The sequence below is a fragment of the Apium graveolens genome, chromosome 6 (assembly GCF_009905375.1).
Source record: "Apium graveolens cultivar Ventura chromosome 6, ASM990537v1, whole genome shotgun sequence".
Classification (NCBI taxonomy): domain Eukaryota; kingdom Viridiplantae; phylum Streptophyta; class Magnoliopsida; order Apiales; family Apiaceae; genus Apium; species Apium graveolens.
Genome location: NC_133652.1, coordinates 160,060,676 through 160,076,729, shown reverse-complemented (window position 1 = coordinate 160,076,729; position 16,054 = coordinate 160,060,676). Strand labels below are relative to the sequence as shown.

Sequence of the window (16,054 nt, the reverse complement as noted above, 5' to 3'; positions counted from 1 at the left end):
AAAAAATTTAGAGACACTTCAAATATTTATACAAATAAATTTGCATTAAATCCACTTTTAAAAGTGAAGCAATTCAATATTATCCCACAATTAATCGTGCGAACAATCCGATACACTATAAATCACATATGGATAATAATCAAACAACACATAGCGGTCAAAACCAACACGCATATTTTATTTATTTAATAATTTCCATAATTGCATAGTTAAATAATTCAAAAAGATTACACGAGTCGTTATAACATCACCTATTGTTACATTTTTGGAACTCGAAACTCTTCCGAGAACTCCTTCCTAACCGAATTGTAATATTCCGAGCATTTTCCATGTTTTGACTTTTTCGATCCGGCGTACGGTTTGTCCTGCGCGGGTCCCGGCGCAACATTTTCGATACAATATTCGTTTTGGTAAATCCTTAAAACTTGTATTTTTGATAAACGGGAGCTTTTTATTAAACTATCACAATTATCACTTCGTAATACGTGTAACCAGGCGCTGAGACCAAGACCGATGTACAAATTGTACTGATTTGGATAATTATCCCGAAAATCGATACTGTTTGGATCAGTTTTTACAAATAAACGTACCGTTTTATATCCGGAATGATCCAACGGGATACTAATCTTCCGTAAATATAAATAGCCTTTTACCGTATTTTATTTTGTATCAAAATCATTTGCAGACAGATAAATATATAATTTTACAGAGAAAAATCATATATTCATAAACTGTTCCAAGAATCAAACCAACTTTTGAAGGTGTTATTGATCTTTGTTGGAAAACCTCGAGTATCAGATTTGAAGGTCTTGAAGAGCTCTATCAGATTCCATAACCTGTTTTACTGCAGAATCAAAGGTTAATTTTATATATATTTATTAAATTTCAAATTATTTTGATTAAAAATATGAATTTTTGTTCGGATGATTGTTTGTATGATTTGATGATTGCATGTTGTAGAGCTTGTTTTCTTGATGATTTTGGTATATTATACGTCTGATTTGGAGTTCAATAACATGTTCAAATTTGAGTTTAATTTTCGAATTTTAAAATTAGGGTTTATAGCCCGTATGAATGTTTTCAATTGAAATTTGGGGGGTTTTTGATTTAGGGGTTATTAGCTGTTGATATATAGTGGGTTGTGTTCCTTATGAAATTTGCAATCGATTGATATATAGCTCGTTAACAGAGGATTAGTGAATCGAAGGGAGTTGTGTTTTGAAGGTTTACGATGTTCGCCGGAAACCGGCGATGTTTTTGGCCAATTCCGGCCAGAACATGAATGATTAGAATGATTTGTTTGCATGAATATGTTCCTGGTGAAGTGTAGTTGTGATCTGGACAATTTGGTGGCCTGAGGTGGACGGAATCGTGTTCTCCGGCCACACTCCGGCGAAGTCGACGGCGGGACTGGCAAAATTGCAAACAGGCCCCTGTAGTTTTAAAAACGATACAGGTAGGTCCCTGAAGTTTCCAGACTTTGCAAATTTAGGATTCCTGTTTTAAAAATGTTTAAAAATCATATTTCCTATTTATTTTCATTATAAAAATTCATTTTTAATTTCTGAAAATTCTAAAAATTATTATTTTAATTCCAAAAATTATTTTTAATTCAAAAATAAATCTGAATTAATTAGTTAATTAATTTCAGTTAATTTTTAATTGATTAATTGGTCAATTAATTTGAAAATTAAATGATTAATTGATTTGATTAATTATTAATTGATTTTAATTAATTATTTAATTAGATTTAATTATTTAAAAATGATTTAAAAATTCCAAAAAATAGTTTCGAGCTTTAAAATATTATTCTAAATTATTTCCAAGGCTCGATAATTATTATAAAATTATTTTGAAGCCAGAATTGGCTAACCGAACCCTGTTTATTTACTCGAAATTGATCCAACGACCCGTTTTAATTCCGAAAAATGTTTTAAAAATCATTTTAAATACCAGAAAGCCTATTTATGACCCGAGACTTCTTTATAAATGATATGTCATTGATTACGTGATGTATTATGTGTTATACGTGACTTGTGGATTGACTATCGGTCTATATATTCGGTGTTTACTTGATTATTCCGTAACTTTCAATCCGTTAATCGGATTTGGGTGAAACGAAGGGTAGATAGAAGTATGTGTTGAATAGAATCGTATGAGTTGGTTATTGATAAATGCATATGATATGTGAGTAGAAGAGGCAAGACGTAGGAAGGGGAAACATGTAATTGAGGAGTAAGACGATTGTGATTGGAAGTGAGTGCAGTGTAGTAAGCTAATACCAGGCAAGTGTTCTAAACTTTCTCGAGATATTATAGTACTTGATAGTCCTGTTGATATTGCAAGTGCTTTGAAGCACTGAAACCTAAACCCTGATTCCAGTTATTGTTCTTGAGCCGTAAACCTTATTCTTTCTAAGCCATTGACTATTGTATACCCAAACACGAACCACAAATCTACGACACTACTCCACAAATACATATAAACAAAGTCCCAACCACTGAACTGAATTACTTATATACTCAACCCATTGTATCTTATACTTTGAAAGGACCAAATCTTTGAAACCCTGAAATGTTGATTCTTTGTTATCCAATTCTTTCATTACCCAGCATCCAAGCTTTGAAATTTACCTTATTGACCCTTACAAGGATTAAAACCCTTTTATTGTTAAGCACTCAATGTTGTTAATGATTCTGGTTATTGTTTATTATTGTTTATTCTGTTATTATGTTAGAATTGGATTATTTTTATAAAGTTGTGGACCAGATTCGTGGTCAGACCATATAATGGTCAAGTTAGGCCAATGTGTGCCTTGGATCCAGTAGTTAGAGCAATGCTGTGTTCTTTGCTCGGGGTTAGTGCGTGACTGATCAGCAGCCTAACCTTGTTTTTTTTTTAAAAATAAAAATATACTATCCAATTTTAAATCATAATCCATTGTTCACTTAATATCATAACCATATTCACTTGATGATCATTATTCTCAGTTTTGTCATTGTGACTTGCTGAGCTAGTTAGCTCATTTGTGCGATGTTGTTTATATTCTTTCCAGTTAAAAAGGAACCAGTTGGTAGCAAGGATCCCCAGTCCAACGCGAGAGCTAGGGATTAAGGTTGAGGAAGCTGAGCTAGTAGGCTTCTTTTGGAATAAAATTAAGTTTGTAAAAGTTTGTAATAATGTTTAATACTCAGTTTGAGTTTGAATGATTGGGATTTGAACGATATGTAATATAAGTAGATGTGTTTGGCTTGTGTGCATACTTTAACCTGTTGCGATCCGTGGTAGTTGATAAGTAGGGTCACTGCATATTATTATTATCTTGATTATTGATATAAGCAGGTTATAAATAAGGTGTGTGTGGACCCCAAACTTCTGACCCGGGTTTGGGGGGCGCCACAGGTTTGGTATTAGAGCTACAGGTTATAAGTCACTGACACAAGCCTAGGTTGACGGAAATGGGTAGAGGGTTAGGATTAGAACTAAGGAATAGAATGATAGAACGTCGAGAGGTTGAGTGTTATGGTATAACTAGTAGTAGTATAATTCGCGTCATGGTTCGAGATTCTTATACTGCGATATGATTTCAGATAGCAGCGATGGCCGACTCTTTTATTCCCATATCAGTTGATCACTCAGAGCCTTCAGTTGGAGCACCAGCATCAGATCCACGTCCTGTTATTCTACCAGCATTGGCTATTTTACCTCCACCGGTGTTGCAGCCCGTACCACTGCATGCTATTCCACCCCCAGGCATGAGGCCACCTGTTAGAGGACCCCCACCAGCTGATTCAGATTCCACTAGGCATTCAGTTGCGAGTGCCCCATTGCAGTCTACATTGCCCCCAGTTCCTTATTAGCGGTATGAGGCTCTTATATTGGAGCGTGATTCCTTGTTGGCTCAGATTAGGGAACTACAACATATCATTAGGACTACAGATGTTGATCATGGTGTGAGGGAGCTTCGAGAGGAGATTCATGTGACACAGAGGGTTCTTGAGGCTAGGCTACATGGAGCTACGCTACTTGGCAGAGGCCCTGATGCACGGATGGGCTGGGCTACTGAGGTGATGGAGGACTTTGAGAGGCTGGCAGGACCAGAGTTTCCTTGGAGTTGAGACAGAGATTCAGAAATGGAGATGCTGAGCAGTGTTGTTATGGTTATATATTATGTACAATAGTGTGTAGTGTGTATCAGTAGACTTTTGAGTTGTATTTATAGACTAGCGATGCTGACTAGTGAGTAGGTTGTTGTACCCTTTTGCTTTTACTTTCGAAGCGTCTTTACGCTTGTACTACCTAAAACTTTTAATCTATATACATCAGTACCTTTTCTTTTCCAGCATTGTCATTTACTTTATTGTACCTGTTTTACTTTACCTTATTTATTACACCAGTTATACCCTGTGATACCATGTATCCTATTTTCCATAACTCTTTATATTCTGTAAAGAAACATGCAATTTACTTAGTTACAACTGTTTTCAAAAAGAGATATTTCTGCTTTACAAAACTTTCCTTTTATGCAAAAGATTTGATTCAAAAGCTAAATAAGTTGCTTGATTCTTTACAGAAAATGCCTCCCAGAAGAAATACCCGCACCAACACCCAGAATGAAGAAACCAACAACAATAATAACTGTAACACCCCCAGATCCGGGGTCGGGGATCCGGGTCGTCACGGTCTTTCTTTCCACAATATCACTTCACTTAATTAATAATAAATAACCTTATGCTGTGACCCCACACTAACACACACCACAACCCGTTATAGTCTCAGAGATGAAATTTAAATAGATACAAGTCTTTGAATCCACAATTTAAAAGTTATTACAACCCAAAATGATTACTTGATAAATTTACAGTTAATTGCCATTATCTGCCACAAGTTATAATTATACATAATTGATTCTCAAAAGTAGATGGTCTGATCTACAATAGGTCTACCTCTGCAACTATAGCAGCTACAACATCAACGGGAAGACGCGGAACGCTTCCCACGCGCTTGCGCTGGGTCTGCTGGAGTCTGGCCATCTTTCCTAACTGTTGTTGTGTGATGAAAGAAGAAAGCAAGGGTGAGCAGCAAGCCCACCAAAATAATATGTATAAAGATTAACAATATATGAGCCTTCTCATAGCACTCATGAAAGTCTTGGTCAAAAGAAATGAACCAAGTTGATATCTTAATGCGATGAAGTCGCAAAATATTCAGTATATATATACATATATACTTTTCAAAATATGGGAAGTCCTCTTCCATGCATAATATACATAGAGTTCCAGTGTATAACTGTATAAAAATATCGTTGCAAGGTGATCTCATATATCTAACCTTGTCTCAACGTTTTTCTGAAAATCTTTGTCATGCATAAGATAATCATTTACTAGATATAAGTTTAAAAGATGAAGTTATAAGGTACTCCAATATACTTATATCTTTCCCAAATACTACTTGAACTACCCCCGTTCAAGTTATAATCAGTTTCAAAGGTTCATCACATAGATGAGACTACAAGACAAGATTTGAATAGATTCAATCTTTGAAATATTTTGAAGAAAATGAAGTTATGATATACTTCATTAAGTCCCGATATATATATATATACACCTATATATATACATACATTTCCTGAAAACCTCTGTCATGTAAAGTATGAACAGAATTGCAATATCCAATAAATTTGGAAAGGAAAGAATTTTGGCATAAACCTGATATCTTGCTGATCAGGCAAAGATACCAATAAGTAACCTTTTCTACTAGTAGATGGACGAATTCCCCACTGGTCATCACCCTGGTCGCAATAGGACCTTATGCTGGACTGCCACTCAGCCACTTATGCATTTGATGGACTACCACTGAGCCACTTACATTATCATGGACGCCCACTGAGCCCATGTTGCTTATGCCGACTCAATAGATGGACTTACTTCCCGAACGTTGGGTAAGTAATCAATTCATTTACCAAAACAGCAACCTCGTTGTGAATATAAAATACACCACTGAGCCGAATTCCCCACGAATATTTAAATCCCCTTTGAAAGGAAGATCTTAAATATAAAAATGAGTTTTGGGATCCGCTCTAACTTTTAAAAATCATTTTGAAGACTCGTAAACATTTTTAAGAATGTTTGGAGTAATACTGATTTATTAAAATAAATCAGTCCCGATATGAAAGAAATATCTGAATATTATTATTTAAATAATATTCCCATAAGAATAATTGAGGTAGAAGTTGGAAAACTTATACTTGAATGAATAGCAAATAATCAAAGATATACTTATACGAAAGTAATATCTTTATTTGAATAATCAAAAATAAGTTTGATTATCGACACCTTATTCTTTAATACAATAAAGAATATTATTAAGTAATAAGCGGAGTCATAATACCTCGAATGAATACTATAAATAATATTCATAAAATAAAGGAGTCATACATCCTCAAATGAATATCCAAGTAATATTCAATAATAATATAAACTGAGTCATAAGCCATCGAATGAATATTCAAATAATATTCAAATAATAAAATAAACTGAGTCATAAGCCCTCAAATGAATATTCAAATAATATTCAAATAATAAAATAAAGGTATCGAATAAACCTTATTCGATCCATAGTTTTAAAAACTATATCCATATATATATAAATATATATATATAATATACTCGGGAACATCGACTCCCGGTTTAGAAATATGTTCACCTTTGGGTCCCCTATACTAAGGGTATACGCAACTACCGCTTATTTCTAGCATAGGTATTATGCAACTATAAGCATTGAAATCAACAGATAGATAACCAGATTACGAAACAGACATGCATATATACCATATCAGCATGCTCCAATATATCGCAAAAATTGCTAATAACAATCATGCACTTATCACAAGATAATGCATATACATATATTTACATCACAACAACAGTATAACGGGTAGAAAACTTGCCTGAGCGACTGGGGTTACGAATGGCTCGGGACGAGTCTGGTAACCTATAAACAACAAGTAAGTTGGAATTAAACCAAAGTCACTTGTAAATCTATACTTTAACTAACTTAGACTCTAACGCTTGTTTTGCGCTCACTGATTCGCTTAAGTCACTCGAGTACCCTCGGCTCCACCATTTTTAATAATTTAACCTTTACGAGTTTTAAGGCGATTCCTTCGCGAGTGTCTTACTAACTGCCTAGCACACTTACCATAAATGTTTCATACATTAATTAACCCTTTTTGGTCTTTAACCTATGTTTCAAAGTAAGGCGAGGGGAAAAGTTTCGTTCGCGAAACGCCGTTACTTGAAACGGTCGTTTCTCCTAAACCGTGCATCGGAATCGAACGAACTACATATCAAAACGAAGCTCGTAACATGAGCTATCTAAACATGGCAGTGGTCATAATCTAGCAGGGGGTTCTCGGGTCCTAATGTTATGCACAAAAACAGTCCAAAGAAAATCGGACGTTACGACGGCTATGCTTACGCGATTTCCAATATTTTAAACCATTCAAACCCATTCCAAATCAACCTCAAATCCAACATATAACCAACATCCATCCTTATCACATCATAACAACCCCAACCAATTCAATTTAATCATTCATACTTATGCCTAAGCTTAACTTTAATCATACTTAAGTCCTTTTAATCAAAACCACAACATTCACCATTCCATTTCACTACCATTTCAAATCCCAAACTCTAAATCACAACAACAAGCTACAATAGCACCCTACTAATCAAAATCATCTTATAATATATAGGAATCTAGGGTTTGGAGATGGTATACCTTCCTTTGAGTGGTGGGAGGAGCTAGGAAGCCTTAAGAAGCTTTGAGAAGTCTTAAGAATGCTTGGATCTTCAAGAAAAACAAGAAAAACTTCAAGTTAAAAACTTGAAAACACTATTCATAGTCTTCTTCTTTGATTAAATGAAGAAGATGGAGAAGGAATTGATGGCTTAAACTCATGATATAGCCCTAACTAAGCATGAAGATGATTAGGGAATTAACTCACCAATTTAGGAGGCTTGGATCTTGAGTTTTTGAATTCTTGCCCATTTGCAATAGTAAAAAGCCGAGAGCATGATGAACCATGCCTTGGTTTCTTTTTGATTTTGATGAAAATGATTTTGCTTGGCTTGGTTGGCTTGTTTTTGTGTTTGATTTAGTTAATTACCTTGTTGCCCTTGAATTTGTGTGGTTAAAAAGCCACCACACCTCCTTCCTTCCCATGTCATGCTTGTGTCACCTTGCACATGTCATAATGCTCCCACTTGTCCACACCTTGTGGTTTGATGATGTCACAATCCCTGGCTTCTTGTACAAGCTTGTCTCTTGGTCACTTATTTGTTTTACGGTTCGCTTATCTTTCGTTCTCGTTTATCGTTTGAGGGATCATACCCGGGATCTTATTACTTAGGTTCCCTTGACCTTTCTCAATATATTATATTCCTTTTATGATCCTCTCCTATAATCCTTTAATTTAAATCCTTTTTATCCTGTTACCTTATACTCAATTCTCTCCGTATCTTGTGGATTTCCGGGAAAAATCAAAGTGTTCGGAATTGGATTCTGACGATCTTTACATACACTTATATACCACATAGAGTACTAATAATATCCCATAAGATCAATAACAGAACCCCTACATAGCGTGGCATGAAAAGTTTTCTCGTTCAGCAAAAACACTATTCATAAGGGTTTCAAAATTTCTCAAAAATTGGGGTTATTACAGTCTCCCCTCCTTAAAAGGATTCCGTCCCGGAATCAGATAGAAAACAAATGGGGATACTTTCTTAGCATTACACTTTCTAACTCTCGAGTCAATTTTCCACATTGTGGTTCTACCACCAAACTCTGCCTAGTTTGATAATCCTTCTCCTAAGCACTTGTTCCTTTTCACTCTATAACCCTTCCTGGTTGCTCCATATAGGTTACGTCGGGTTGCATATCTATGCGCTCATATGCCTCTATTTATCTAGCATCTGAATTACACTTCCTTAACATTGATACGTGAAACGCGTTATGACTCGCTACATGTTCTGGGTTAGGGCTAGCTCATATGCTAACTTCCCAAACGTCTTAATATATCCAAGGGTCCAACAAATTGTAGACTTAGCTTTCCTTTCTTTCCGAACCTCATCAATCCTTTCCAAGGGATACCTATAACATTACTAGGTCCCCTATTTCATACTCTTTATCCTTTCATGTCAAATCAACATACTTATCATGTCCATCTTGGGCTACTACCAGCCGTCCTCTGATTAGATCTATCATATCCTTGGTCCTTTGGACTACTGCGGGTCTGAGCATCTTGCGCTCTACAACTTCATCCTAACATAAGGGAGATCGACATTATCTTCCCTCAAGGATCTCATAAGGCGACATCTCGATAATGACATATGATCTATTGTCGTAAGATAACTCAATCCGAATTAAGTGATCATTCCAAATTCTTTCAAGTCTATTGCACAGACTCTCATTATAGCTTTTATCATTAGAACTTTTGCTTCTCAATACCCATTCTTTTCCAGTTCGTAATCGCTACTACCTTCCGTTCCTAATATTATACGGGTTATACTTTTGCTCGTTAGCGTTCTATAACCTTTTAATAACCACGTCAACCTTAGTATCATGAACGTGTTTCCATTCTGAATACCACCATAACTTTACTACTCCTTTTTCAGCTGCTTCTATCTTTGGAAGCTTAATCCTTCATATAGAAGTAAAGGAATTTGTTGAGAGATCACTATGATCATGAACACTTGTTATATCGCTTAGTTAGTACAGAAGGTGGCCAGCCTTTAGTACTTGACAAGCAATTAAATAATAGCTGGTATCCTACTAGGCTTCTATCACACAGATAGATAGTCATTCGGCAATACCTCCCCTTTCTGGAAGGGTTGTTCTTCTCAGCTTACATGAAATGAAAAGAAGAGAAAAGAACGAATTGAAGAGAATTGTATATATGAAAAAAAATATACTGCCACAAAATATCTGGCTTGGAACCTACCTCTGAACTATAGAGGTTTGTCATAGGAGAACAAATCATATACGTATATAAATCAACATTAAGCATTATAGTCTCGTATTTCCCATGCCTAAATATTTTCGCTATCCCGTCCATCATTCTATGGACCCACACTCTTCCTCGAGCTTATACATAATCACCTTTGAAACTCCCTCGACATCGAAAATCGAATTTGGGATCTCATTCTATACATCATCGTTACTAGAATTCTATGCTTGCACCGCAACCTTCCTCGTATAATAATACGACTCTCTATTGATAAGAAAGAATAATTATTCACCAGGTAGATACTCTACTTAATTAGTCTATCAATGATAACTTATACACTACCACGACCCGATTAGTGGTACTCAATCTCAACACCCATTCCAATACAACTCTCACGGTTGTAATCAGCTCAATACTCACAGAATCATTGCTGCCTTACTATGGTCCACCACTGACCTACTGTAGTCATTCGTTTTCCATGAAGTCTTAATAGCTAACCATACGGAGTCCATACATATCGTATCGAATTCTTCTAAGGAGGTAACATAATCACCATTCATGATTCATGAAGAACACTCCTGATCCTGACATACATACATGACATGAAGCATATAAAATTGCAGAAGAGTTTCAATCAAAGCACCGATAGCAGGTTAATACCATTCTTAATCATATGCCTTCAATAGAAGACTTAACTCAAAGGTTTGTTTGGTCCTTTTTGAAACATGGTCCTGGCTTATCTCAAGATAGGACCTACTAAGATAGATAGCCCGTTCATGGCGATTACACAAATTAAACCTTTACCAACTACTATTACGGTTGGGTATTGCACAGTCATCAGAAGGAATGTCAATCTTCCAAACCATAATTCAACCTTCACATTTTTAACCATCATCACTGTATTCTTTTGGCACACGCGCCTATAATTTTTCCTTTTACCGTTAAAGTGTCGGCCACCTCTTTGGCCTTTCCTGATAGTAATAGTTCCTTACAGTCAATGTCTTTTAACCACCTTCAACTAAATTTTCTACCTCATTTCAATCACAGCTTATGTGAAGATGTTTTCCTTAAAATCTGATAAGTAAAAAAAAATATCACCATTTTTCCATAAGTTATTGCCTCAATCTTTAGAGGTTAATCACTGTCACGACTGACTCTCAATCATACTTAGAACATCTTTTATCTTAGGTCCTACTTGCCCTGAACAATTTCGACCTTTACTGGTTCGATCCATACTTTCTCGTGGTTTAACACGTGCCCCACTTGGCATCATTATAATTATGTCATATTTCCTTTATCAACATTTTTATTCTTGAGAATTTCGAATATTTCCTTTCTCCTTGTAAAACCTCTAAGGTTATCGTTGAATCGTTCCTCCTGTATTCCCTATATACAGGGCATATCAAAATACCATTTACTAATACTAGAACCATTGTCTATATACTTCTGAAAAATTTCTCCACTGATCCTTAAAGGTTATTATTACCTTAATCCTTTCCAATTCATACTGTCAAAACTCATACTATCCCTATTAAGGGTGAAATGCCAACCTTTATGCATTCCCCTAGGATTCGTTTTAAGTTACCGATGTTCTATCCTTAATTCCACCTTTAAAAAGGTACAAGCATCCTTCCATGGATAAATAAAGTCATATATCCTTGATAGATTATCATATTCATCATTCCCACCTCGATAGTCTATACCTAACTTCATAATAGCATCCTTATTCATATTGAGGTCAATCCATATGGCCTCCAAAAGATAACAACGGTTATCCGCTTGTCTTGCCTAATTTGGTAACGATAACAAGGATGTTCTGGAAGATATTGGTCGTGTTCAACGTGAACTTCTTCTTAATAATTCCTTATTTACTTTTGTTGTTTCTGAACAGTCACCTCAATGTTGGGATATCTCTCATACCTGGCGTCTCCCTTTCTGGGTATCAAGCCACCGGTCTTACACTTCACATTCTTGAAGGTCACTTCCTTCATCCCATTTTCCTAATTTCTTACTTCCTTGTCTCCTCAGTCTATCCGCGTCTCATATTTAACCTTCGAACTATCTCAAGTTTTCCTCAAATCCTCCCAACTTACAGGGGATAAAATATATGTATCTCTTATGCCTTCACCCAGCAATTTTAACTCATGGTGAATCACCCTCATCCTGATGATTACATACTTTTTCTATTTCTATTGCTACGAGTCTTTAGGGTTTCCTCATACCCAATTCCTTTATCATTCCTCAAACTCTATTGCCTTTATATTCCTTTCCACTTCAGTTTCTTTTTATTTTCCTTTCTCTTATCATTATTTCATGGACCAACACAACATAAACATTGATTTCAAACATCCCGTCATTCTGGATTCGTGTCCTCAGAACGAATCTTGACAACTTTTACAACTTAGATTCATAATTTATCATACTCGTCTGCCTTTGTTCTAGCTCCAAAGCTTTTACACTATCTCCTTATCTTTGGGAATTACTTTCCCGAAAACAATTGACTGAACTTAAATCAGTTTATTCTAACCTCTGGCTCCGTGCCTTTCTTGGTCTTTCACCAGCGGGTGGTCTCTCTCTTAGGAGGGTAAGTGACAAAACAGTCCTTTTGAGATTCGTCAATCATTTAGAATCTCAAATGATTCTTATATTTCCTTTAGCCAGGCTCTTGCCTCGATTGGGCCAGCTTGTTCCTTGGAACTCTGAGAGCTTAGCGACTTAGAGGTCCTGAAAGAATTTCACACCACATTGTTTCCTCAAGGTGGTGGTTGGGGATAATAGTCTAAGTTCTGTCTAGATAGGTCCATGAATTGCCGTATAGGAGTACCGTCTCGGGTCTCCTTTCCTTACTCGACTTTCTGTTTCCTTAGTATGAAATTTTTCATCCTACTCCCCATAATTGGGGTCATCTTTTAATTTAAAATCCTCATTTTCCACTCCATTATGTCATGGGTTCCTTCTATCTTGATGGCGACCTCCCTGACTATCGCGTTCAGGGTTTGCTCTAAATCTTATTCCTCAAACTATGGCTCTCATCTAAGTTCTCATCCTTACGCTCTTGAACTTTCGAAACCCAAATTCTATAGGAATACCTCATTATTCCCTTATCATCTTTCTCGATATTAATCTTTTATCTAATTGTTGGCTCTCTGCCTTCATTCATAACTTTTTCTGGCACAATATGATCTTTTCCAATAATTCGGGCTGTATTGCAATCTCAAACAGCTTTTCGGTACCGGCTCCGGTTACCTTCACTTCTATTTCCATTTTCTCAAAATCTCTTATAAACTCTCCAAAAGACATTATCATCTTGAGTCTCTCCTTTTTACTAAGGGCATCAGCCACCATATTGGCTTTCCCCGAATGATAAAGAATCTCCCAATCATTATTCTTGATTAGCTCTAACTGCCTCCTCTGGCATATGTTGAGCTCTTTCTACGTGAAAATGTACTAGAGCACTTATGGCTTAGGTAATTCTCGCACTTCTCTCCATACAAGTAGTGCCTCCAATCCTTAGGGTAAAACTATTGCCACGAGCCTAAGCTCATGAGCGGGGATATCGAATTTCATATTACCTTAATTGTCTTGACATGTACGCGATTACCTTACCGTGCTGCATAAGCACGCACCCTAAGCCCTTGTGCGAAGCGTCACTACACTTCACAAAATCTCCTTTTCCATCTGGCAACGCCAGCATAGGGGCCATCACCAACCTCTGCTTCAGTTCTTGAAAGCTGTTCTCGCATTTCTCTGTCCATTCGAACTTCTCAGTCTTACGAGTAAGCCGCGTTAAAGGGGCTACTATCTTTACAACTTGAACGAACCTCCGGTAGTGACCGACCAATCCTACCTCTGGTAGTCGACCTAACCATGGTCATCAATTCATCAGTGGTCCTTTATTCATTCTTGTCAGGATCCTCCATGGGCTCCTTCTCAGCAACTATCCCTTCTAGGACAACATCCTCAACCGCTACATTCTCAATATCAACATCGTCCGGTCCTGCATTAGGACACTCTATCAGATCCACAATCCGATCTCCAATTAGTAATAAACATCATCGCGCTGTTGCTCCTCAACCTCAGGGTTCGGAGTCCCGCTACCATCTACGATAACGAACTACGCTTCTATCACGATATTTATAAGGGTTCCCATAAGGGTTTTAACTGTCAGTGCTACGTTAGGTAGCCCGACTATGAACTTGGCAAGAGTTCTTATTATCTTAGTTAACTTATTATCTTAACGTCCCATCATCTCTGAGGTTTATAACGCTTAGCTCTGATACCATTTCTGTAACACCCCCAGATCCGGGATCGGGGATCCGGGTCGTCACGATCTTTCTTTCCACAATATCACTTCACTTAATTAATAATAAATAACCTTATGCTGTGACCCCACACTAACACACACCACAACCCGTTATAGTCTCAGAGATGAAATTTAAATAAGTACAAGTCTTTGAATCCACAATTTAAAAGTTATTACAACCCAAAATGATTACTTGATAAATTTACAGTTAATTGCCATTATCTGCCACAAGTTATAATTATACATAATTGATTCTCAAAAGTAGATGGTCTGATCTACAATAGGTCTACCTCTGCAGCTATAGCAGCTACAACATCAACGGGAAGACGCGAAACGCTTCCCACGCGCTTGCGCTGGGTCTGCTGGAGTCTGGCCATCTTTCCTAACTGTTGTTGTGTGATGAAAGAAGAAAGCAAGGGTGAGCAGCAAGCCCACCAAAATAATATGTATAAAGATTAACAATATATGAGCCTTCTCATAGCACTCATGAAAGTCTTGGTCAAAAGAAATGAACCAAGTTGATATCTTAATGCGATGAAGTCGCAAAATATTCAGTATATATATATACATATATACTTTTCAAAATATGGGAAGTCCTCTTCCATGCATAATATACACAGAGTTCCAGTGTATAACTGTATAAAAATATCGTTGCAAGGTGATCTCATATATCTAACCTTGTCTCAACGTTTTTCTGAAAATCTTTGTCATGCATAAGATAATCATTTACTAGATATAAGTTTAAAAGATGAAGTTATAAGGTACTCCAATATACTTATATTTTTCCCAAATACTACTTGAACTACCCCCGTTCAAGTTATAATCAGTTTCATAGGTGATAAAAGGACTTCTTTTTTCCTGGTCAGGTCAATTAAAGTTATGAAAGATTTCGATTTATTTATCTATTTATATATATAGAATGGATTTACCCGGACCAATACATGATTTTTTTAGTCTTTCTGGGATCAGGTCTTATATTAGGAGGTCTGGGAGTGGTATTACTCCCCAATCCAATTTATCGAAATATTAAATATATATATATATATATGGAAATAAATTGCGTCCAATAGGATTTGAACCTATACCAAAGGTTTAGAAGACCTCTGTCCTATCCATTAGACAATGGACGCTTTTCATTGATATTTTTGAAAATTATATATTCTATATTCAATGATTCATCACATAGATGAGACTACAAGACAAGATTTGAATAGATTCAATCTTTGAAATATTTTGAAGAAAATGAAGTTATGATATACTTCATTAAGTCCCGATATATATATATACACCTATATATATACATACGTTTCCTGAAAACCTCTGTCATGTAAAGTATGAACAGAATTGCAATATCCAATAAATTTGGAAAGGAAAGAATTTTGGCATAAACCTGATATCTTGCTGATCAGGCAAAGATACCAATAAGTAACCTTTTCTACTAGTAGATGGACGAATACCCCACTGGTCATCACCCTGGTCGCAATAGGACCTTATGCTGGACTGCCACTCAGCCACTTATGCATTTGATGGACTACCACTGAGCCACTTACATTATCATGGACGCCCACTGAGCCCATGTTGCTTATGCCGACTCAATAGATGGACTTACTTCCCGAACGTTGGGTAAGTAATCAATTCATTTACCAAACAGCAACCTCGTTGCGAATATAAAATACACCACTGAGCCGAATTCCCCACGAATATTTAAATCCCCTTTGAAAGGAAGATCTTAAATA

The 16,054-nt window shown here is 36.3% G+C and overlaps 1 non-coding gene across 1 annotated transcript; it reads right to left on the bottom strand.

The window, feature by feature from the left end:
- Positions 1-15,376: 15,376 nt before the first annotated feature.
- TRNAR-UCU (transfer RNA arginine (anticodon UCU)) lies at positions 15,377-15,448 on the bottom strand. The gene has a single exon. It is a non-coding gene; the product is annotated as a tRNA-Arg (tRNA).
- Between the last annotated feature and the right edge of the window lie 606 nt (positions 15,449-16,054).